The sequence below is a fragment of the Hylobates moloch genome, unplaced genomic scaffold, assembly GCF_009828535.3.
Source record: "Hylobates moloch isolate HMO894 unplaced genomic scaffold, HMol_V3 SCAFFOLD_3, whole genome shotgun sequence".
In the NCBI taxonomy this organism is placed as follows: domain Eukaryota; kingdom Metazoa; phylum Chordata; class Mammalia; order Primates; family Hylobatidae; genus Hylobates; species Hylobates moloch.
The window spans coordinates 122,243,721-122,270,827 of NW_026652278.1; the positions used below are offsets into that span (position 1 = coordinate 122,243,721).

Consider the following 27,107-nt stretch of genomic DNA (forward strand, 5'->3'; position numbering starts at 1 on the left):
AATACAAACCTACTGGTTTATATAAAACAGTTGTCTCTTATCTTTGCTACATTTTATATTTTTATATGAACAGTGTTTCTGACATGGAACAAGTTTAGGTTACCTGTTCAATATGAGGACTAATGCATTTTGCCAATATTTGTGGAGGAGCCCTTTAAGGTTTTCTTTTACCGTGATATGGAGTTGTTTTTAGAGCCCCTGAGTCCTTTGAGAGTTCCCAGTGGGAGATCAGTAACTATATGGAGTTGAAAGGCGGGAGTGAAAGGGAAAAGTCTGGCAGGGGTGAACAGAGGGATTGAAGACATAGGAGTTTGAAGATCAACCTATCCAAGGATTCAAGGAAACCAAATGGAAAATTGAAGGTGGTAAACGAGGAAGGAGGAGTGAGAGCTATGAGAAGAGAGAAGTTTTAGAAGAGCCTGGGAGCCACTGAAGTTCAAAATTGCTATAGCCTGAATGTATTTGTTCCACCCAAATTTGTATGTGGATATTCTAATCACCAAGGTGATGATATTAAGAGACAGAACTTGGGGGAGGTCAATAGATCATGAGTGTGGTGCCCTCCTGAATGGGATAGGTGCTTATAAAAGAGGCATGAGGTAGCTTTTTTGCCACTTCTTTCATGTGAGAATACAGCTCAAAAGTACTATCTGTGAGGAATGGTCCCTAACCAGACATTGAATCTTCTAGTAACTTGATTTTGGACTTTCCAATCTCCAGAAGTGTGAGAAATATATTTCCTTGGTTTACAATATAATCAGTGTTTAGTATTTAGTTAAAGCAGACTGAACAGGCTAGGATATATTATCCTTAATATAATCATTCCAACAGAGAAGAAGCCAGCAGAATTGGTAGAGCATATAGGCAGTGGGGGTTCAGTAACCGTAAGAATCAAAGTAAGTATACCCTAACTATACTTCAATGGACTATCATTTAGAGCACTGGCTCAGGAGTCAGATCACCAATAAATCCTTTATCAATCAGTCAGGAGCAAAGACAAAGATTTCACCAATGAACATTTGGGGTCCAGGCCAAGACGTCCAGAGGTCCAATGATTAATCTGATCCTATTCAAATCATGACTTCATAACTGTTAAAGAAAATTTATTCTGATACTTATTAAAAGAGTAAGGAAGACTTCATTATTATTTCTTAACTTTAAAAAACATTCATCATTCTAAAACACCAAAAGCAATGGCAACAAAAGCCAAAATTGACAAATGGGATCTAATTAAACTAAAGAGCTTCTGCACAGCAAAAGAAACTACCATCAGAGTGAACAGGCAACCTACAGAATGGGAGAAAATTTTTGCAACCTACTCATCTGACAAAGGGCTAATATCCAGAATCTACAATGAACTCAAACAAATTTACAAGAAAAAAACAACCCCATCAAAAAGTGGCAAAGGACATGAACAGACACTTCTCAAAAGAAGACATTTATGCAGCCAAAAAACACATGCAAAAATGCTCATCATCACTGGCCATCAGAGAAATGCAAATCAAAACCACAATGAGATACCATCTCACACCAGTTAGAATGGCCATCATTAAAAATTCAGGAAACAACAAGTGCTGGAGAGGATGTGGAGAAATAGGAACACTTCTACACTGTTGGTGGGACTGTAAACCAGTTCAACCATTGTGGAAGTCAGCGTGGCGATTCTTCAGGGATCTAGAACTAGAAATACCATTTGACCCAGCTATCCCATTACTGGGTATATACCCAAAGGACTATAAATCATGCTGCTATAAAGACACATGCACACGTATGTTTGTTGCGGCACTATTCACAATAGCAAAGACTTGGAACCAACCCAAATGTCCAACAACGATAGACTGGATTAAGAAAATGTGGCACATATACACCATGGAATACTATGCAGCCATAAAAAATGATGAGTTCATGTCCTTTGTAGGGACATGGATGAAACTGGAAAACATCATTCTCAGTAAACTATTGCAAAGACAAAAAACCAAACACCGCATGTTCTCACTCATAGGTGGGAATTGAACAATGAGAACTCATGGACACAGGAAGGGGAACATCATGCTCCTGGGACTATTGTGGGTTGGGGGGAAGGGGGAGGGATAGTATTAGGAGATATACCTAATGCTAAATGACGAGTTAATGGGTGCAGCAAACCAACACGGCACATGGATACATATGTAACAAACCTGCACATTGTGCACATGTACCCTAAAACCTAAAGTATAATAATAAAAAAAGAAAAATAATAAAATAAAATAAACAAAAAAAAATTCATCATTATATTTCATATTTTGAAAGTTAAACATGCTCACTGCAAAAATATATGTACATGTAAAACATATAAAAGTAGAAATCACCCATTATTCAATTACCATTACATGGTCACCACTGACATTTTGATCTATTTATGTCCTTTTTAAAAATAATGTAATGTCATAGACATTTTTCATATATTAAGAACTTAAAGATGCCTTGTAATAGTCCATCTTGTAGATAATACATGATTCCCACAAACATATCTTTAATGTTAAACATTTATGTTCTCTCTGGTGAAACACATCAAAATTTGCCAATGTATATGAACCGCTTTAATGTTATTAGTATGTTCACCTATTTATTTCTTTTAAAAGATAACTTCAGCTTGTATTTTAGATTCAGGGGAGTATATGTGCAAGTCTGTCAAATGGGAGCACTGCATGATGGTTAGGTTTGGGGTACGGATGATCCCATCATCCAGGCAATGATCACAGAACCCAGTAGAAAGCCCCTCATCCTTTCCTCCCTCCACCTTCCAGCAGTCCCCAGTGTCTACTGCTCCCATGTTTATGTCTATGTGTACTCAATGTTTAGCTTCCACTTATAAGTGAGAACATACTGTATTTGCTTTTCTGTTCCTGTGTTAAGTCACTTAGGCTAACAGCCTCCATCTGCATTCATGTAACTGTAAAGGACATAATATCATTATTTCTTATGGCTGCATAGTTTTCCATGGTGTATATGTACCACATTTTCTGTATCCAGTTAGCAATTGATGAGCCCCTAGGTTGACTCCATGTCTTTGTTATTGTGAATAGTACTGTAATTAATGTGTGAGTGCCTGTGTCTTTTTGGTAGAATGAGTGGTTTTCTTTTGGACATATAACCAGTAATGGGATTGCTTGATCAAATTGTAGTTCTGTGTTAAGTTCTTTGAGAAATGTCCAAATTACTTTCCACAGTGGCTGGACTAATTTACATTTCCACGAACATTGTATAAGCATCCCCTTTCTCCACAGCTTTGTTGGCATCTTATTTTTTGATCATTTATTAATATCCCTTCTGACTGGTAAGAGTTGGTATCTTGTGGTTTTGATTTGCATTTCTTTGGTGACTGCTGATGATGATGAGTACTTTTTCCTATCTGGGTTGGCTACAAGTACATCCTCTTTTGAGAAGTGTCTTTTCATGTTTTTTGCCCATTTTTAAAATGGGGTTGTTTATTTTACACTTCTTGATTCAAGTTCCTTATAGATTCTGTGCATTAGACCTCTGTCAGATGCATAGTTTATGAATATATTCTCCCATTCTATAGGTTGTTGATATACTTCATTGATAGTTTTTGTAGCTGTGCAAAAGCTTTTTAGTTCAATTAGGTCCCACTTCTCAATTTTTGTTTTTCTTGCAATTGCTTTTGAAGACTTAGCCATAAATTCTTTTCCAAGGCTGATGACGAGAAGGGTATTTCCTAGTTTTTCTCCTAGGACTTTTATATTTTGAAGTCTTACACTTAAATATTTAATCCATCTTGAGTTACTTTTTGTTTATGGTGAAGGGCATGTGTCTAGTGTCATTCATCTGCATATGGCTAGCCATTTGTCCCAGCACCATTTATTGAACAGGGAGTCATTTCCCCACTTCTTATTTGTGTTGACTTTGGAGATAGTTATAGGTGTGTAGTCTTATCTATGGACTTTCTATTTGGTTCCATTGGTCTACATGCCTGTTTTTATACTAGTAGCAGGCTGTTTTGGTTACTGCAGCTTGTAGTATAGTTTGAAATAGAGGAATGTGATGCCTCTGGCTTATTCTTTTTGCTTAAGACTGCTTTGGCTATTTGGGCTTTTTTTGGTTAGATATGAATTTTAGAATAGTTTTTTCTATTTCTGCGATAAATGACATTAGTACTTTCATAGGAATAGCATTCAATCTCTAGATTGCTGTGGGAGAAATGGTCATTTTAATGATCCACAAGCATGGAATGTTTTTCCATCTCTACAAATTCTTGTAGAGAGTTTTCACCTCCTTGGTTAAATATATTTCTAGGTATTTTTTTGTAGCTATTTTAAATGTGACTGCATTCATGATTTGCCTGTAAGCTTGAAAGCTACTGGTGTATAGAAATGCTACTGATTTTTGTACCTTGATTTTGTATTCTGAAACTTTACTAAGTAGTTTATTAGTTGTAAAAGACTTCGGTCAGAGTCTTTAGAGTTTTCTAAGGTACAGAATCATATCCTTAGTGAAGTGAGATGATTTGACTTCCTCTTTCCCCATGTAATGCCTTTTATTTCTTTCTCTTGTCTGATTACTCTGGCTAAGACTTGCAGTTTTATGTTGAATAGGAGTCTTGAGAGTTGGCATCCTCATCTTCTTCTAGTTCTTAAGGGAAATCCTTCCAGCTTTTTTTATGTTTGGTATGATGCTTGCTGTGGGTTTGTCATAGATGGCTCTTATTATTTTGAGGTATGTTCCTTCAGGGCATAGTTTGTTGAGGAGGAAGACTATTTAGCACTATTGCGATAGACATCAAATCTATTGCAATTGAGTAGTGAAATCACCCTCAACTCTGAGTATAGCAAGGACAGTGGAAATATATAGTTAGCCAGCAGAATTAGAGGGATAAATAGAAAAATTACCCAGAGGAAACATCAGGGTGGGGGAATTCTTTCTAAGAATACTTAACAGAATTCTTGCTGAAGATAGGTTGCGGGATAAGGAATCAAAGTCAGGTGATGATGAATTTGCTTATATATAAAGAGTGATTAGATATCAAGGGTGGGGAATTTTTGTTAAACTGACTTAGGATTTTTGCTACAACTGGGCCATGCATGCAAGGATGGGGGCTATGGTTAAGGCCAAGTCAGGAGAAGGGCTCAGGGAAACCTGATTAAAGTTTGTTCAAAGAAAGAAGTTTTTTGTTGTTGTTGTTGTTTCAGCTTTAAAACTGTGACAAATGCCATAAAGCATGAATTCAAGTCAGTATAGCTGGGAATATATCTTAGCTTTACTTCTTATTTATCTTCTTGAACTTGGGCAAGATATACAACTCTTAATACACCCTTCATCTGAAAGACTGCGATAAAAAGAGTTTCTACTTAATAACACTTTTGCTAGGATAAATGAGTTAATATACTCAAAGTTTTCAATATAGCATCCAGCATTTAATAAATGCTATACAATAAATAATATTGCATAAAACAATTTCTTATTACCTTTTCTACTCCAGAGGAAATAGGCCTCTATCATATCTCTTAGCCTTGTTCAGTTTTAAATAGTACTACAAACATCCTGGGTCAACCTCCTTGCCTAATAATCTCAGGAACTTGACCTCCATAATTATTTTCCTCCATTTCAATTTGTTCCCTCACTGGACTTAATATGCATTGTACTTATTCTATTTACATTATTGTTCTGGCACTGCAGTTCATTCTCATTTGGGAACCTTCTATGTCACACACCATGTATATCCTTTTAAATGCTCTTCTTTCTTTTTCTGTATTTTCTAGTCCTTTTACTTGTGCTAAAAACTTCTCTTCTGCTTTCATTTGCCTATAAGACATTAAAGTGTACATATTCAGGAGACAATTGATTATATATTTTTGAAATTTTGAAATCAAATCTTCAATGAAGATACAGTTTTGTGAGATGGAAGTATATAATTGGTAACTGAAGCTATGGGGATACATAGAGTAAACATAGTGGAGAATTACTAATGCTGGAGTGAATGAAACTAATCAAAAATATAAAGCCTAAGAAATTGGAGTGATACAAGAAATTCATGGCAGTTTTTTTCAGATATGTGCTTTCTTTTTTCATATGTGTCTTTATTTTCAATTTTTAAAAAATCTTTTTACATACATTTTAGGTGTACAACAATTTGGTATATACACCTATATAGTGTTATGGTTAATATTGAGTGTCAACTTGATTGGACTGAAGCATGCAAAGTATTATTCCTGGATGTGTCTGTGAGGGTGCTGGCAAAGGAGATTAACATTTGAGTCAGTGGACTAGGAGCGGCAGATCCACCCTCAATCTGAGAGGGTACCATCTAACAAGCTGCCAGTGTGGCTAGGATAAAAGCAAGCAGAGGAATGTGGAAGAACTAGATTGGCTAAGTCTTCTGGCCTCCATCTTTCTCCCATGTTGGATGCTTCCTGCCCTTGAACATCAGACTCTAAGTTCTTCAGCTTTTGGACTCTTGGCCCTACACCAGTGGTTTGCCAGAGGCTCTCGGGCCATGGACCACAGACTGAAAACTGCACTGTTGACTTCGCTACCTTTGAGATTTGGGGACTCAGACTGGCTTCATTGCTTCTCAGCTTGCAGACCACCTACTGCAGGACATGATCTTGTGATTGCATGAGTCAATACTCTGTAGTAAACTCCCTTTTATACATACATTTATCCTATCAGTTCTGTACCTCTAGAGAACACTGAATAACATAGATTTTGGTACCAGGAGTGGAGTGCTGCTGCAAAAATACCCTAAAATGTGGAAGTGACTTTGGAACTGGGTGACAGGCAGAAGTTGGAACAGTTTGGAGGGCTCAGAGGGAGACAGAAAAATGCAGGAAAGTTTCAAACTTCCTAGAGACCTTGAGGGCTCAGAATACAGGAAGATGTGGGAAAGTTTGGAACTTCCTAGAGACTTGTCTAATGGCTTTGACCGAAATGCAGATAGTGGTATGGACAATAAAGTCCAGGTTGAGGTAGTCTCCAATGGAGATGAGGAACTTGTTGGGAACTGGAGTAAAGGTCACTCTTGCTATGCAAAGAGACTGGCTGCATTTTTCCCCTGCCCTAGAGATCTGTGGAACTTTGAACTTGAAAGAGATGATTTAGGGTATTTGGGGGAAGAAATTTCTAAGCAGCAAAGCATTGAAAAGGAAGCAAAGCATGAAAGCTTGGAAGATTGGCAGGCTGACAATACTATAGAAAAGAAAAATCCATTTTCTGGAGAGAAATTGAAGCCTGCTGCAGAAATTTGCTTAAGTAGCAAGGAGCCAAATGTTAATCACCAAGACAATGGGGAAAATGTCTCCAGAGATCTTCAGGGCAGCCCCTCCCATCACAGGCCATGAGGCCAAGGGTGAAAACATTGTTTTCTTGGCCAGGCCCAGGGCCCCCCTGCCTCATACTGCCTAGGGACTTGGTGCCCTGCATCTCAGCTGCTCCAGCCATGGCTAAAAGGGGCCAAGGTATAGCTCAGGCCATGGCTTCAAGGGTGCAAGCACCAAGCCTTGACAGCTTTCATGTGTATTGAGCCTGCAGGTACACAGAAGTCAAGTATTGAGGTTTGGGAACCTCCACCTAGATTTCAGGTGATGTATGGAAATGCCTGGAAGTTTAGTCAGGAGTTAGCTGCAGGGGTGGGGCCCTCATGGAGAATCTCTGCTAGGGCAGTGACAAAGGAAAATGTTGGGGGGACTCCCTACACAGAGTCCCACTGGTCACTGCCTAATGGAGCTGTGAGAAGAGGGTCACCATCCTCCAGACCCCAGAATGGTAGCTCCAGTGACAGCTTGCACTGTGTACCTGCAAAAGTTGCAGACACTCAACACCAGCCTATGGAAACAGCCAGGAAGGGGGTTGTACACTGCAAAGTCACAAAAGCATGGCTGGCCAAGACCATGGGAACCCACTTCTGGCATCAGCGTGACCTGGATGTGAGTCATGCAGTCCAAAGGAGATCATTTTGGAGCTTTAAGATTAGAGTGCCTTGCTGGATTTCGGACTTGCTTGGGGCTTGTAGCCCCTTCATTTTGGCCAATTTCTGCCATTTGGAATGGGTGTATTTACCCAATACCTGTACTCCCATTGCTTTTGATTTACAAGCTCATAGCCAGAAGGACTTGCCTTGTTTCAGATGGGACTTTGCACTCTGGACTTTTGAGTTAATGCTGGAATCAGTTAAGATTTTGGGGGACTATTGGAAAGGCATGTTGGTTTTGAAATGTGAGGACATGAGATTTGGGAAGGACCAAGGGTGGAATAATGTGGTTTGGCTCTGTGCCCCCACTCAAATCGCACCTTGAATTGTAATAATCCCTAAGTGTTGTGGGAGGGTAATTGTGGTGGGAGGTGACTGAATCATGGGGGCAGGTTTTTCCTGTGCTATTGTCATCAAATTGAGTTAAGTCTCATGAGACCTGATGGTTTTATAAAGGGGAGTTCCCCTGCACACTCTCTTTGTTGCCTGCCACCATGTAAGATGTCCCTTTGCTCTTTCTTCATCTTCTGCCATGATTGTGAGGCTTCCCCAGCCATGTGGAACTGTGAGTACATTAAACCTCTTTCCTTTATAAATTACCTAGTCTTGAGTATGTTATTATTAGCAGCCAAGTGGGAGCTAATTGAATGATTGGGCAGGTTTTTCCCATGCCATTCTGGTGATAGTGAGTAAGTCTCGGCTGGGTGTGGTGACTCATGCCTGTAATCCCAGCACTTTGGGAGGCTGAGGCAGGCAGATCATGAGGTCAGGAGATCGAGACCATCTTGGCTAACATGGTGAAACCCTGTCTCTACTAAAAATACAAAAAATATTAGCCAGGTATGGTGGCAGGCTCCTGTAGTCCCAGCTACTTGGGAGGCTGAGGAAGGAGAATGGCATGAACCCTGGAAGCAGAGCTTGCAGTGAGCCAAGACCGCACCACTGCACTCCAGCTTGGGGACAGAGTGAGACTCCGCCTCAAAAAAAAAAAAAGTCTCACAAGATCTAATGGTTGTATAAAGGAGAGTTCCCCTGCACACCTTCTCTTGCCTGTTGCCGTTTAAGATGTCCCTATGCTCTTCCTTCATCTTTTCTGCCATGATGGGAATTCCGTGAGGATTCCCAAGCCGTGTGGAACTGAGTCCATTTAACCTCTTTCCCTGATAAATCACCCAGTCTCTGGTGTATCTTTATTAGCAGCCTGAAAATGAACTAATACATATAGTGAAATGATAACTACATTCAAGCAAATTATTCTATCCATCACCTTTTATAATTACTTATTTCCCCTTAAACAAGAGTGCCTAAAAATCTACTCTCTTAGTAAATTTTCAGTATTCAATACAATATTGTTAACCATAACCCTCATGATCTACATTAGAGCTCTAGACCTATTCATTCTACATAGCTGCAAGTTCATAACCTTTAACCCACTTCACTTCATTCTATTTATTTCCCCTAATTTCCCCAGTAATCACTGTTCTATTCTCTGTTTGCTATGTATAAGTGAAATCATGCAATATTTTTCTTTCTGTGTCTGGCTTATTTCTCTCAGCCTAATGTCCTTTGGGTTACCAATATGAATGTTGTGACAACATAAATGTTGTCACAAATGGCAGTATCTCCTTCATTTTTAAGGCTGACAAGTATATATATATATATATACATATATATCATTCATATTAATATATTATTTTTTAATCCATTTATCTGTCAATGGACACTTAGGTTGTTTTCATATCTTGAACATCATGAGTAGTGCTGCAATGAACATGGGATTAAAGCTTGTTTTACTAGGTGCTATTTGTATTTCTTTTATATCTAGCAGAAGGATTGTTGAATCATAAAGTAGTTCTATTTTTAATTGTCGGAGGAACCTCCATAATGTTTTCCAGAATTGCTGTACCAATTTATATTATCATCAAGAATGTACAAGGGTTCCTTTTACTCCACAGCTTCACCAACAATGATGATCTCTTGTCTTTTTCATAATTGTCATCTTAACAGGTGTGAGGTGATAACACACTGTGGTTTTGATTTGCATTCCACTGCTAATTAGTGATGTTGAGCACCATCTTATATATCTGTTGGCCATTTGTATGTCTTCTTTGGAAAAATGTCTATTCAGGTTCTTTCCTCATTTCTTAATTAGGTTATTTGTGTTCTTTTTTCTATGGAGTTGTGTGAATTCCTTATATATTTTGGATGTTAACACCTGATCAAATATATGGTTTGCAATTCTTTTTTTCCCAATCCTTAGATTCTCTCCACTCTTCACTCTGTTGATTTGGTTTTGATTTTGTTTTGTGTGTGTATGTGTGCAGGAGCTTTTTAGTTTTATGTAGTCCCACTTGTTTATTTTTGCTTTTGTTGCCTGAGCTTTGGGTTTGCAGATACACACTCTCAAATGCTGCTGAGAAGTCAAGCAATACAAAAGTGAAAAAAATTGTTATATTTACTAACAAAATGTCTATAGAAATTTTGACAGTATTGTCTGCCTCTATGGTGAAGTTCCTACTGAGCATGTGGAAGGTGTTGAAATTTAAGGTGTAGTTGAAAGAACTGGCCTCAGACAGAAGGAGTGGTATCTCATTTACTAAAACAAACAAAAGAAATGTAATAAAAATAGGTGAGTCTACACTATAATTGGTTTCATGGCTTCTGTTTACACTGATGAGTGAAAGAGTGTTGAACAAAAAAATATATGAGGAGAGTGGAGAAGGTTTAAACTTCCAATTGACAAAAGAAGATTATGATTAGGGTAAAATCCAATAGATAGCAGTGATTAACTAACACTTGAGGTTAATAATAGTGACAAAGGATGAATGGTGAATCTAACCTTGATCATGAGCATTTTCTGACAGTAGTCATCAGTCCAACTGTTGGTCAAGAGAAGGTGAACAATTCCCTCCATTCCAGCATGAATTGCGCTAGGTTTCTATGGCAAAGGTTAATAAAAAATATAATTGTGGGCTGGGCGCAGTGGCTCCCACCTGTAATCCCAGCACTTTGGGAGGCCAAGGCGGGAGGATCACGAGGTCAGGAGATGGAGACCATCCTGACTAACACGGTGAAACCCCGTCTCTACTAAAAATCCAAAAAAAAAAAAAAATTAGCCAGGCGTGATGGCAGGTGCCTGTAGTCCCAGCTACTCGGGAGGCTGAGGCAGAAGAATGATGTGAACCCAGGAGGCGGAGCTGGCAGTGAGCCAAGATTGCGCCACTGCACTCCAGCCTGGGAGACAGGGTGAGACTCTGGTCTCAGGAAAAAAAAAAAAAAAATACATATATATATATATATATATATATATGTATATATACACAATTGTGGTATATTTGAGAAAAGGATCAATTAAAATTCTTAATTTTCCCATTTTTTCTTCTAATTTCTTGCATTAAAACAGTACAGTGCTCTCATATTTTTAATTTATATACAATTTCAAATATACATTGCAATTTTTGTCAGGCCTCTAAGCCCAAGCCAAGCCATCGCATCCCCTGTGACTTGCACATATACACCCAGAGGGCCTGAAGTAACTGAAGATCCACAAAAGAACTAAAAATAGCCTTAACTGATGACATTCCACCATTGTGATTTGTTCCTGCCCCACCCTAACTGATCAATGTACTTTGTAATCTCCCCCACCCTTAAGAAGGTTCTTTGTAATTCTCCCCACCCTTGAGAATGTACTTTGTGAGATCCATCCCTGCCTGCAAAACATTGCTCTTAACTTCACCGCCTATCCCAAAACCTATAAGAACTAATGACAATCCATCTCCCTTCGCTGACTCTGTTTTTGGATTCAGCCCACCTGCACCCAGGTGAAATAAACAGCCATGTTGCTCACACAAAACCTGTTTGGTGGTCTCTTCCATGGACGACGCGCATGAAATTTGGTGCCGTGACTCGGATGGGGGGGGGGGGACCTCCCTTGGGAGATCAATCCCTGACCTCCTGCTCTTTGCTCCCTGAGAAAGATCCACCTACGACCTTTCCCATTTTCCTGGAGGGTAAGAACCCCGAACCCCTTCCCTCTGTGTCTCTACTCTCTCTCTTCTCTGGGCTTGCCTCCTTCACTATGGGCAACCTTCCACCCTCCATTCCTCCTTCTTCTCCCTTAGCCTGTGTTCTTAAGAACTTAAAACCTCTTCAACTCTCACCTGACCTAAAATCTAAAGGACTTATTTTCTTCTGCAATGCTGCTTGACCCCAATACAAACTTGACAGTAGTTCCAAATAGCCAGAAAATGGCACTTTGAATTTTTCCATCCTGCAAGATCTAAATAATTCTTGTCATAAAATAGGCAAACGGTCTGAGGTGCCTGACGTCCAGGCATTCTTTTACACATCGGTCCCTCTCTAGTCTCTGTTCCCAAGGCAACTCATCCCAAATCTTCCTTCTTTCCCTCCCACCTGTCCCCTCAGTCCCAACCCCAAGTGTAGAAAATCTTCCTTTTCTACAGAGCTTCTCACCCCATAACTTTATCACCTCTCCACACCTGGTCCACTTACATTCAAGACAACCTCCCACCTGCCCACAATTACTAAAGGCATAGTCAAGGTTAATGCTCCTTTTTCTTTATCCCAAATCAGATAGTGTTTAGGCTCTTTTTCATCAAATATAAAAATCTAGACCAGTTCATGGCTCATTTGGCAGCAACCCTGAGACGCTTTACAGCCCTAGACCCTAAAATGTCAAAAGCCGTCTTATTCTCAATACACATTTTATTACCCAATTTGCTCCCGACATTAAATAAAACTCCAAAAATTAAATTCCAGCCCTCAAACCCCACAAAATGACTTAATTAACCTCACCTTCAATGTGTACAATAATAGAGTAGAGGCAGCCAAGTAGCAACATATTTCTGAGTTGCAATTCCTTGCCTCCACTGTGAGACAAACCCCAGCCACATCTCCAGCACACAAGAACTTCCAAACGCCTGAACCGCAGCAGCCAGCCATTCCTCCAGAACCTCCTCCCCCAGGAGCTTGCTACACATGCCAGAAATCTGGCCACTGGACCAAGGAATGCCCGCAGCCCGGGATTCCTCCTAAGCCGTGTCCCATCTGTGTGGGACCCCACTGAAAATCGGACTGTTCAACTCACCTGGTAGCCACTTCCAGAGCCCCTGGAACTCTGGCCCAAGGCTCTCTGACTCCTTCCCAGATCTTCTCGGCTTAGCAGCTGAAGACTGATGCTGCCTGATTGCCTCGGAAGCCCCGTAGACCATCACAGATGCCGAGCTTCAGGTAATTCACAGTGGAGGGTAAGTCCGTCCCCTTCTTAATCAATACGGAGTCTCCCCACTTCACATTACCTTCTTTTCAAGGGCCTGTTTCCCTTGCCTCCATAACTGCTGTGGGTATTGAAGGCCAGGCTTCTAAACCTCTTAAAACTCCCCAACTCTGTTGCCAACTTAGACAATACTCTTTTAAGCACTCCTTTTTAGTTATCCCCACCTGCCCAGTTCCCTTATTAGGCCGAGACACTTTAACTAAATTATCTGCTTCCCTGACTATTCCTGGGCTACAGCTATATCTCATTGCTGCCCTTCTTCCCAATCCAAAGCCTCCTTTGCGTCCTCCTCTTGTATCCCCCCACCTTAACCCACAACTATAAGATACCTCTACTCCCTCCTTGGCGACCCATCATGCACCCCTTACCATCTCATTAAAACCTAATCACCCTTACCGGGCTCAATGCCAATATCCCATCCCACAGCACGCTTTAAAAGGATTAAAACCTGTTATCACTCGCCTGCTACAGCATAGGCTTCTAAAACCTATAAACTCTCCTTACAATTCCCCCGTTTTAACGTCCAAAAACCCGACAAGTCTTACAGATTAGTTCAGGATTTGTGCCTTATCTACCAAATTGTTTTGCCTATCCACCCCATGGTGCCAAACCCATATACTCTCCTATCCTCAATACCTCCCTCTACTACCCATTATTCTGTTCTAGATCTCAAACATGCTTTCTTTACTATTCCTTTGCACCCTTCATTCCAGCCTCTCTTCGCTTTCACATGGACTAGCCCTGACACCCGTAAGTCCCAGCAGCTTACCTGGGCTGTACTGCCGTAAGGTTTCAGGGACAGCCCTCATTACTTAAGCCAAGCTCTTTCTCATGATTTACTTTCTTTCCACCCCTCCGCTTCTCACCTTATTCAACATATTGATGACCTTCTTCTTTGTAGCCCCACCTTTGAATCTTCTCAACAAGACACACTTCTGCTCCTTCAGCATTTATTCTCCAAAGGATATCGGGTATCCCCCTCCAAAGCTCAAATTTCTTCCCCATCCGTTACCTACCTCGGCATAATTCTTCATAAAAACACACGTGCTCTCCCTGCTGATCGTGTCCGATTAATCTCCCAAATCTCAATCCCTTACAAAACAACAACTCCTTTTCTTCCTAGGCATGGTTAGTGCAGTCAGAATTCTTATACAAGAGCCAGGACTGCACCCTGTAGCCTTTCTGTCCAAACAACTTGACCTTACTGTTTTAGCCTAACCCTCACGTCTGCGTGCAGTGGCTGCCACTGCTTTAATACTTTTAGAGGCCCTAAAAATCACAAACTATGCTCAACTCACTCTCTATATTTCTCATAACTTCCGAAATCTATTTTCTTCCTCACACCTGACGCATATACTTTCTGCTCCCCGGCTCCTTCAGCTGTGCTCACTCTTTGTTAAGTCCCACAATTACCATTCTTCCTGGCCCGGACTTCAATCTGGCCTCCCACGTTATTCCTGATACCACACCTGAACCCCATGACTGTATCTCTCTGATCCACCTGACATTCACCCCATTTCCCCATATTTCCTTCTTTCCTCTTCCTCACCCTGATCACGCTTGATTTATTGATGGCAGTTCCACCAGGCCTAATCGCCACACACCAGCAAAGGCAGGCTATGCTATAGTACAAGCCACTAGCCTGCCTCTTAGAACCTCTCATTTCCTTTCCATCGTGGAAATCTATCCTCAAAGAAATAACTTCTCAGTGTTCCATCTGCTATTCTACTACTCTTCAAGGATTATTCAGGCCCCCTCCCTTCCCTACACATCAAGCTTGAAGATTTGCCCCCACCCAGGACTGGCAAATTAGCTTTACTCAACATGCCCCAAGTCAGATAACTAAAATACCTCTTAGTCTAAGTAGACACTTTCTCTGGATAAGTAGAGGCCTTTCCTACAGGATCTGAGAAAGCCATTGCAGTCATTTCTTCCCTTCCATCAGACATAATTCCTCAGTTTAGCCTTCCCACCTCTGATAACAGACCAGCCTTTATTAGTCAAATCAGCCAAGCAGTTTTTCAGGCTCTTAGTATTCAGTGAAACCTTTATATCCCTTATGGTCCTCAGTCTTCAAGAAAAGTAGAACGGACTAAAAGTCTTTTAAAAACACACCTCACCAAGCTCAGCCACCAACCTAAATAGGACTGGGCAATACTTTTACCACTTTCGCTTCTCAGAATTCAGGCCTGTCCTATGAATGCTGCAAGGTACAGCCCATTTGAGCTCCTTTTTATTAGGCTCCAGTCTCATTCTAGACGCCAGACCAGCTTAGACTGTGCCCCCAAAAAACTTGTCACCACTACTGTCTTCTGTCTAGTCATACTCCTATTCACTGTTTTCAACTACTCATACATGCCCTGCTCTTGTTTACACTGCTGGTTTACACTGTTTCTCCAAGCCATCACAGCTGATATCTCCTGGTGCTATCCCCAAACTGCCACTCTTAACTCTTGAAGTAAATAAATAGTCTTTGCTGGCAGGACTATGCTGAATCTCCTTAGGCACTCTCTAATCAGATGTTCTAGGTCCTCCCAATTCTTAGACCTTTTCTACCTGTTTTTCTCCTTCTCTTATTCCATTTAGTTTTTCAATTCATACAAAACCATATCCAGGCCATCACCAATCATTCTATAGGACAAATATTCCTTCTAACAACCCCACAGTATCACCCCTTACCACAAAATCTTCCTTCAGCTTAATCTCTCCCACTCTAGGTTCCCATGCCGCCCCTAATCCCGCTTGAAGCAGCTCTGAGAAACATTGTCCATTCTTTCTCCATACCACCCCCCAAAATTTTCACCACCCCAACACTTCAACACTATTTTGTTTTATTTTTCTTATTAATATAAGAAGACAGGAATGTCAGGCCTCTGAGCCCAAGCCAAGCCATCGCATCCCCTGAGGCTTGCACGTATATACCCAGATGGCCTGAAGTAACTGAAGATCCACAAAAGAAGTAAAACTAGCCTTAACTGATGACATTCCACCATTGTGATTTGTTCCTGCCCCACCCTAACTGATCAATGTACTTTGTAATCTCCCCCACCCTTAAGAAGGTCCTTTGTAATTCTCCCCACCCTTGAGAATGTACTTTGTGAAATCCACCCCTGCCTGCAAAACATTGCTCTTAACTTCACCGCCTATCCCAAAACCTATAAGAACTAATGATAATCCACCACCCTTTGCTGATTCTCCTTTCGGACTCAGCCCACCTGCACCCAGGTGAAATAAACAGCCATGTTGCTCACACAAAGCCTGTTTGGTGGTCTCTTCACACGGGTGCACATGAAAATTTCTTTTTCAGGGTAAACTGTATTCTAACTATTGTTTTTGTATAATAACCCTTATGACATAAAAACATTTAAAATGTACATGAATTCTGTAGGTTAAAAGTTCAACCAGGAACTGTAAAAGAAAAAAATGCTCTGGTCACTTGTTAAAAATGGCAAGGAAACTGTAGTCCCAGCTACTCCCGAGGCTGAAGCAGGAAGATCACTTGAGGCCAGAGTTTGAGGCCAGCCTGGACAACATAACAAGACCCCATTTCTAGAAAAAGAAAAAAAAGTAAGGAAGACTTCATTCAAGACTCTTGCAATATGGACCAAGACTATTTCAATAAAGGAGAGCAATTATATTCAACTTCACTGAAAGAAAATGTGGGAGAATTTTAAAATGTTAGAATAAGCTAATGGAAAAATGTAAGCAAAGACATTAGCAGATGACATTAACAAAGACATTGGTCAAAGTGACTAGGTCATCTATCTTTGCTTGAAGTTAGACTTCTAACCTCCCACAGAGATTCAAAATTAGGGACAATATCTCTGTAAATGAATATACATTTCAAGGGGATGGTTCCTAAAACTTTGAAGACATTCCTTGTAAAACTGGTGAGAAGTGGGAAGAAGCTTTACATCTCATAGAGGCAGAGAAAAAGTTTATAATTGCAAGTTTTCTTAAGTAAATGCTCTAAAAAAGAAAGGTCATGGATCTGTAGTCAGGAAGAAACCTGTCTAAGATTAGTCAAGTTGAGGGGAATTTTAAGGCCTTCTTGTTCAGTACAGGGATGAGCTTAGTTGTTTTCCACAGAGTATGGGTTTCAGCTGGAAAGACATGAAGGCTAGAGGTGATTCTACGGCTGGGGAAAGGGATGACTTTTCTCATATAAATAAGGGTCAATGCTAAATGTCAGCTGGAACCTCTGCTGGGATGTCAGCTGAAACATCTACTCTCCATGAGGGCTAATTTTAGTTTGCTTGCAACACAGTGACAGTATTCCAAGTGGGAGCATCCTTAGAAATAAAATAGATGTGTGTGGCATTAATATAATTCAGGAAGAATTGTGGAGTCACTTTCACCATGTTTCCAGGTTCAGGGAGATGACTATGTGAGTTGGAAGGCATCATTGTGGCTATCTATGGAAAGCACACTCTGCCATGGTCAGAAATACTATTGGCCAAGTATAATATTTATTAGGAAAAATTACATTTACATCTATAATAAGATGGGATCAATGTATGCTTTGTTATCTTTTATTTAGAATCATAACAGAATGCCTATATAATAAATTAGTGGAGAAAGTTATTTTGAACTTACATTATTTTTGGTATGAAATTTGGAGTAGAATCCATTTATAATTTAGTTGAATTTAAAAAGGGAATAGCTTTACTCTTATTACTATCTTGTAATTGTCAACTGTAATTGTCAATTACAATTACAGCCTAGACTGTACTGAAATTCTTAGGGAATATTTTTCTAAAAGAGCCATAAGACAAGGGTGTGTTCTGATTCTTAATTGCAAGTAATTAAAAAGGCTCATAATCCTTGTTTAATCAAAATCATTTTGAGCTTTCCCCTAGGGAAAAGATGGTATTATTTATTTATGACTATACTATAATTCATATATATGTATTTATATAATCTCCATACCAGACTGAGGAATCAGAATTGGTGTATAGAAAAACTAGTTACCATGGCTGGGTGCAGTGGCTCACGCCTGTAATCCCAGCACTTTGGGAGGCCGAGGCGGGTGGATCACGAGGTCAGGAGATCGAGACCACAGTGAAACCCCGTCTCTACTAAAAATACAAAAAATTAGCCGGGTGTGGTGGCGGCAGGCGCCTGTAATCCCAGCTACTTGGGAGACTGAGGCAGGAGAATGGCGTGAACCCGGGAGGCGGAGCTTGCAGTGAGCCGAGATCGCGCCACTGCACTCCAGCCTGGGCGACAGAGCGAGACTCCGTCTCAGAAAAAAAAAAAAAAAAGAAAGAAAAACTAGTTACCATCCTGGAAACTAATATCTGAAATTCACTTTTTTTCTTTGGAATATTTATTGAGTCTCTACTTTGTGTCAGGCATTGGGATAGGCACTGTGATAATTATTTGATGAGCAAGACATGGTACCTACTTGGAAAGCCCATAGTGTCTGTAAGTAAGCATGCAATAATTTTCATATATTAAAAATAAATATTTTACTCTGAGTTGTTTTTGAATAATGCAGAAAAAACACAATGTATGTTCCAAATTAGTTTCATATTTCTTTTGAGAAATATGAATAAGTAGAACTTGATTATTTGATTTGCAGAAATAATATGAATACAAATCTTCAGATATTCATTGATACTTGCTTTGGGGAAAGCAGAAGACTAGATGCTATATACATATGAGTAGCCCTTAGTAAGCAGAAACCCCACATCTCTTAGATGGTATGTAAAATCCATATTGTAAAAGAGATAATCTATTAAAATACATATTGTTTTATACTTTATTTCCTTTTCAATTGCATAGGTTTTATATATTATGCTGTTACATGGTAGGAAAATCTAAATTTCTGATCTGAGGAAACCCTGGTTTATGAGAAGCCATAAATTTCAGATAAACTGGGGTTTGCTGCTTTGAAGGTTACGTTGGTATACACCCAACAGATATAATAATAATTCACATTTTATATATTTTGATACCTCTTTAAAATATTCTTCATGTAAAAGCAATAATAATTTTTATTTATTTTCAGAAATGTTGGTTCACTTGTTCTTAGAAATTGATGTATGAGTTTAAATTTATACAATTTAATTTAATTTTTTATTTTTCAAAAATTATTTATGTTATGGATTTAGGGGTACAAGTCCAGTTGCGATACATGAATATATTGCATAGTGGTGAAATTTGGGCTTTTAGTGTACCCATCACCTGAATAGTGTGCATTGTACCCAATAGGTAGGATATTATCCCTTGCCTCCCTCCCTCCCTCCCACCCTCCCGCATTTTGGAGTCTCCAATGTCTATTACTCCACTCTGTATGCCTGTATGTACCCATTGTTCCGTTCTCACTTCTAGTTGGGAACACACATTTTTAAAACTTTTTCTCAGTCATTTCACTAAAGATAATGGCTTCCAGTTCCATCTTTGTTGCTGTAAAAGACATAATTGTATTCTTTTTTATGACTGAGTAATAGTATATTGTATATAAAGTCAGTATTTTGATTAGCTTTTGACTCAGGTTAGATTTAGTCACAAATATTCCAATCTCCAATGCAATTATAAAGTAAAGTGTGAATCACTGCACAGCGTGAGTGACCTGAAAGCTTTATGATCGTCTTCCCCAGATTTTGTAGTGTCGTGGTGGAATGGATGTTTATAATTGCCTTTGATGAAAGTCAATGGTTAACCAGTGCACATGTCAGAAGTTGTAATAGGAAGAACAACTAATAGAAACTTAAAAATTTGGTAGATAATTATTACTTTATTGTTGTTCAGTTTGTTGCCTTTGAAGTTTTGCTTGGTCTAGATAACAAGCCACATGTTTTGTTAGTTTTGGCCACATGTTTTGTTAGTTTTGGCAAAAAACAGAGTTCAAATATAGTGTCTTAAAAGCTCAAAATAAGAAAACAATAAAAGCTTTACCTATGATTCAAATATACTTCAGTAGGAGCTTTCTCCAGAAAAATCTCAAAGATGTGGGAAGTCATGAAATAGTGACACATTAGGGAAGAAAATGAATCTTGGTAATTTTTTAAGAACACAAATTATCTTCCATGTTACTTTGCAAAGTGTTCAGTTTTATTTCTAGATTGAGTATGCACATTAGGCAGTCTGTCTTTATTATTTGGCAGGATGAAAACCTGCATAGGACTCACACAGTGTCTATAATGTAAAATAATCTCATTGACTTGTTATTTGAATTATTTTGACACTTATCACAAACAAGTTGAAAAGTCAGAATGATCTCAATTCTGAATAAATAATAATAAAAATGTCCATATATCAATGTAACTAAACATATGCATTTATATTTTTCTAGGTGTGCACCATATATATTACCATAACATTTTATATAGGTCCTGAAAAAATATTTATATCAAGTTCTCTGTCTAGTGACATATAGATATAATATTACATTTGCTTATGACAAGTGAATTAGAGATGAAAGCTATGGAACATTTAAAAATAATATAGTCAAATTAAATTGTGAAAATAGTTTGGAAATAAATTAGCTAATAATTGACTAGTTTTTCACTTCCATTGCATATACATGTATAAATTGAATCACTAAGGCAGAACTTCTGTACATAACCTAAATATTTGCTGAACTAAAAACAAATCGTAGCTAAGTGAAATAAGCCAGTCACAGAAAGACAGATACTGTAAATTCCATTTACATAAGATATTTAGAATAGTCAAAGTCGTACAGAAAGAAAGTGGAATGGTGGGTACCAGGGTCCGGGGGAGGAGAGAGTGAGTAGTTATTGATTCAAGGGTACAGAGTTTCCACTTTACATGATGAGGAGTTATGGAGATATATGGTGGTGGTGGGTGCACAACATTATGGATGTGTTTAATACCACCAAACTGTATACTTAAAAATGGGTAAGATGGCAAATTTTGTTTTATGTATTTTTCCACAATAAAAAAACATGGAAAAATATTTTTAAAGCCTCACAAACTAGAAAATCTTAAGTGTCAAAATAGCCATTTCAGGTGTGAATACAGAACAACCTTCTATACATGAAAATTAACTTTCTAATCTTAATGTACAACTTACTGCCATGTTGTGTAGGCTTAGTATTAGTGATGAATTGATAGCTATGTATTTTAAACCATAACAATGCCTTCTTTCAGTTCTTTCTCCTCTTTCTGCTCCCCACTAACCTCCTTTGCCTCTTCATCTTCCCCTTCTTGCTCATCCTTTCTCCTCATTTTTCTATTCATATTCCAAAAGTAAATATTAAAATTATGTCCATATAAGAAAAACTAATCATCTTAGCAGTTGTCAAATCAGATGCAATTAAAATTTTCAATTTTGCTTAAACTTGCCTGAGAAATGGTGAATAAATACCACTTTACTTATCTCAGCATTGTATATTCAATATTAAGGAGCATTAAAAGACTTTAAAATGAAATTAATTTTATTTCAAGGTAAAGTAAAGCGTGCTTATTCTGATGATTTCTTATCATGAATGGTTTTAAATAAACTAACCAATAAGCATTCAATTAACACTTTTTTCCCATCCAGAAATATTTCAAACTCTTTTCTATCCCCAAACAACAATATCACATGATAAATTTTCTAATTTTAATCAAAAGTAAAAATATAAAAGTCAATATATCCCTACTATACAATGTTGGATTTTATATCATAATGAGTCAGATAAGAGTTTGAGCTGTTGCCAACTTGTTAATTGGAAGACCAAGAAGAGAGAAAGCTCAGAGAGTTCAGTTTAATACATTGCTTATTCAGTATATCGAATAATAAATTAGTAGCTGGAAAGAATGAATACATTTCTTTGGTAGTTTATCATGCAGTAGTAATTTCAGCCTTACATGTAATATGCCTCTAGGTTCCATCCACATATATCACAGGTGGAATTAAAGCCTATTTAGTTTATGAAAGTGTTACCCTCAAAAATAAAAGCAAATCTGTATTCAGCTGAACTATCCAGAAAATGGATGCAAGACTTCCTGTTTTTGGATTATGTAGAATCTTGTGCCTTTTCCATATCAGAATATATTTGCAAACATGGTAGTACTCTCTAATTTCCAGCTGTATTCAAGAATATAAAAACATATTTTCAGAAAACTAAATTAGAATTTAAAATATAATGCACATATATGGACAATAAGTTACATGAGAAATAATCAGTAATTTTATATTTAAATCTTTGAATCTATTTTTCTTTAATTATTTCCACATTAATTATTTTGTGTTATATTATGGGTTTCATGAATTAGGTAATTTATTTTATTTTTTTGGGAGAAAGTTTCTGGTTGTCTCTGCTTTTAATACAATTGACCATTTATGCCTCAATGAAAATACGTAAACATTATTTAATACATTTATGGACCTGAATCTTTGGGTGTGCAAATTTATTATTGAAAGTAAATTACCCCTCTACTTTATAGAATTATATGGGTAGAGAGTAAATAAAGTAAGACCTCCAGAAAATGTCTTATTTGTGGTGCTGTTTTCCGCTATAAGAGCTTCCCTTTTGTCAAAGGAGAGACTGAGGTCATCATCCTTTACACACTGGCTAACACCCTGGTAATGAACAATCATTCAAGACATCCTTTTAGAGGCTGAGTTGAGTCTTCTGTAAGGAAAATGGTAACCTGTTTGGATAATGTTATGATGACTTAATTAAAACATGAAAACTGCACAGGTCTTCTCTTATGGTATATGTTTCTCAAGTTTTACTAATTAATCCTTCCCAGAGGGAAAATGGTATGAACACAGAGTTGGGATGTTACGCTGAATGAATGTAAATGTTATAAATAATATTTGCTTGTTGAATTAAACACAAACCACAACATTAAAAAATGAATATATTAACATTTTCTTTTATATTTCTGGATATTCATATAAATAAAATAATTTCTTTGCAAACATTAAAGCAGAAGTTAGAATTATCAATACATCCTTTAAGATATCACCCTCTTCTAATGAACTCATTAATAAATTTTTATTAACATTCTTTTAAAATGGTGAAAAATGCGTATTAGTCCACAAAAATATAATTCATTCATCATAACAGTATTTTATTTAAAGCTGTTAGACACTGATATGTTGAAATAAAGTTTATTTTTAAAATTAGTATTTAACATATATGTAAGAATATTAATTGCATCACACTTTTGGAATCATTGAAAATATATAAATTTGGGTACATAAAATAATATGATAAAATTAAAAAATCTTCTGATATCTATCAATGCCCTAATTTATTATCCTGTTAACAATGATGTAAAACAGGGGTGTCTAATCTTTTGGCCTCCCTGGTCACAGTTGAAGAAGAATTGTCTTGGGTCACACATAAAATACATTAACACTGATGGTAGCTGATGAGCTAAAAAAAAATAAAATAAACTGCAAAAAAATTCATAATGTTTTAAGACATTTTACAAGTTTGTGTTAGACGACATTCAAAACCATCCTGGGCCACATTGGGTCACAGGTTGTAGAAGCTTGGTGTAAAAGAAAGAAATTTCATTAATTTAAAATACTTGCCCTTTGCATCTGAACTAGTGCCTAGACTTCTCTAGCACTAAGCGTATTTTCAGTCACATGGAGGAAGATTTCTTCACCCCAGAACTATTGTTCACATTCTCCCATATAATAGCGGTTGCCTATTTTATGTTTGACTAAACAGTGTTGGTAGGCCAGCCCTCCCCAGTGTGTCTCCAATTTGCTTAGATGCTAATTTGGAAAGTTCCATTTTTTCTTTGGAAAAAAAGGGAACAAAATAAATACATTATTTGCTGAGTTACTTGAGAACTAAAAAGTCACTCTTGTAAATGCCCTAGATAAATTATAGAGTCCAGACAAGTGGGATTAATATTTCAGCCAAAGTTAGAAATCAGAGTTGGGTTTTGATTTTTAATGGCATGTAGCACAGAGACACCCACAACTTCTCTGAAAAATACACATTCCTTATAGGGCTCTTGAGGAACATACAGCCAAGAAAGATAAAACTAATGGGAAACAAAGTACTGCTTTATTATCTTTGAGAAGCCATTATTTTTGTCGGAAGAATTGTGGGACTTTATAAAGCTGAGTTTGGCATGAGCCTTAAGCCAAAAGCTTAAGTGGGGTCTTAACCACAAAAGCCACAGTCCACATTTAAAGTCAGCAGTAAAGACATCTTTTTAAATTTATTTCTCCTACCCAGCTTTACTTTCTCCCTTTCTTGGTGTTTCAGGTTAATTGTACTAATGTTCCTAATTTTCCACTACTCCCTCTATCTATGCCCTTTGCATTGTAAGTTTGCAGTGCCTCCATTAAGAGGCAAAGTCTACTACTTCATCCTTGAATCTGGGATGGCCTGGCCTGGTAAGTAGAATTCAGTAGACATGACAAGCAATTTCCGAACCTAGACCTGAGAGGCTTCTGTTTTTTCCACTCTCTGCTTTGAAGCCCTTCGTCTGCCATGAGAACAAGTCTACGTTCTTCCGTTGCAGAATGAGATAGAATGTGGAGCACAGCCGAGTCATAACAGCCAAGGCCATCTTATGTGATCCAGGTCCACTCAACCCACAACAGATAACTGCACACATAAGAACAAGCACAGTTAAGATAGGTTGAATCCAAGTATCAGTAGAATCACCCAGATGACTATAGACTTAACACAAATAATAAATGTTCATTGTTTTAAACCAACTAGTTTTAGAATCTTTCATTATGCAGAAATAGCTAAATAATACAATTCAATGCTTGACTCCTCATTCCTTTGTACTTCTATCTCTTGTGATATGCCTGTTTCTCTGCATGATCTTTAGTGAAATGGTGAAATAAAATATGGGTATGGTCAACCAGAATAGTCCAAACTCCAATCTGTTTCAGAAATTGATCAAAACTGGGTCAACATTTTACCAGAGACTTGTTACCACAGTTTTCATTTTTTTATTTTATTTTTCGAGACAGTCTCACTCTGTCGCTCAGGCTGGAGTGCAGTGGCGTGATCTCAGCTCTCTGCAACCTCTGCCTCCCAGGTTCAAATGATACTTGTGCCTCAGCCTTCCAAGCACAACAGTTTTTAGAAAAGTATGTATCGCTTTGATGAGCTGATGAACCAAGCTGCCAATATAAGAACCCTCAAAACATCATTAGGAGTTTAGTCTTTCTATACCTGAAACCAGCATTTTTGGTTCTATGTCAATAAATTATTTTTTCAAAAAAAAAAATTAACTGAAGCAAGTACGATTTGGGTTTCCTTTAAAACCAAACATTTCTAAGTAATACAGGGTTTTATAACTGTCTAGTCACAATGGAGAAGGAATTTCAAAAGACTATGAGAGAGATACTGTGGTCAGCAAGTTGCTCAATATCAAGTAACAGAGAACATCAAAGAGAAAACAAAGAACATGAACATGCATCTTTTAATACATAGTACCTCATTCCCAAATAAACATGCCCGAAAGCATTGTTTTGAATATATATTATTATATGGTAAATCCATTTTCCTTTAAGCAGGAGGTGGGATTATTAGTAGAATAAAAATAAATTCTGTTATAACAAATTTAGGCCAGGCATGGTGGCTCAGGCCTGTAATATCGGCACTTTGGGAGGCTGAGGTAGGTGGATCACTTGAGGCCAGGAGTTTGAGACCAGCCTGGACAACATGGTGAAACCTTGTCTCTACTAAAAAATACAGAACATTAGCTGGGTCTGGTGACACACGCCTGTAATCTCAGCTATTTGAGAGGGTGAAGGGCGAGAATCCCTTGAACCCAGCAGGCGGGGCTGCAGTGAGCCGAGATTGCATCACTGCACTTCAGCCTGGGTGACAGAGTGAGATAAGACTCTGTCTCAAAAAAAAAAAAAAAAAAAAAAAAGAAAAAATTTTCTAAAAGACTACAGATATTACTTCCTACTACCTGCCTTAACACCTCCGACCCCTATTACTAGGCACTGAAGTTGAAATAATTAAATTATATAAATCTTTCATTGGCAAACACTGTAACCACTAAAAATTGAGCAATTCTCTCTTCAAAGCTGAAATCAAAGTATATCTCAGAATTTCATTTTCAACTATGGTACATTCTGGAATGGAATGAGAAGAAACATCAGACTGATAACTTTCTACATTGCTTGCAATTATAAATATACTGTTCTGTTTTCCCATGTGCCTTTGTTTGGGTGTGTATGAATTCAGCAATAGCATCTTATATTTAAAACTGCTAGATGAATCAAGCAACTTTGTCAATTGTCCCGTAACAGACTCACAATAAATACCTCTATTTAAATATTATTTGACAAAACTTGCCCATGTAAAGTAATTTTAAAAATATGATGCTCGGGAGGCTGAGGCAGGAGAATGGTGTGAACCCTGGAGGCGGAGCCTGCAGTAAGCCGAGATCTTGCCGCTGCACTCCAACCTGGGTGACAGAGAGAGACTCCGGCTCACAAAAAAACAAAAACAAAAACAAAACAAATATATATATATACACATATATATGTATATGATGCTCAACTTATGAACTCACAAGTAGAATATACTGTGCTTTATTTGAATTTGTGGGCAAAAAGACCGCATTAAAAGAAGTCAAGAAACAGGAAACACAGGGAAATGTTAATTTTCAAAGTGTTTTTGGTTATAATAGCTATTACAAACTCATGATTGTGACAGATGAGAAGTTTAGCATGAATAACAATATTAGAAAAACATGTTTTGGCCATGATATATCCTGTATATTCAGAAAGGAAACACAAACTATTAAACTTAGTCATGGAGAAATAGGACATAAAGTTGACTCACCACTAGCAGTGATTGCTTTAGTGTAAATCTGGAATCCCAGCAATTCAGTCAATATAAACAAATGCTAGAAAGTAAGCTGTTTGTCCAGAAATATTTTTTA

The 27,107-nt window shown here is 38.0% G+C and overlaps 1 long non-coding RNA gene across 1 annotated transcript; it reads left to right on the forward strand.

The window, feature by feature from the left end:
- The first annotated feature begins 698 nt into the window (after positions 1-698).
- On the forward strand, positions 699-18,950 carry LOC116479990 (uncharacterized). Its single transcript, XR_004251182.1, has 3 exons — positions 699-896; positions 16,648-16,918; positions 18,844-18,950. It is a non-coding gene; the product is annotated as an uncharacterized LOC116479990 (long non-coding RNA).
- Positions 18,951-27,107: the final 8,157 nt, after the last annotated feature.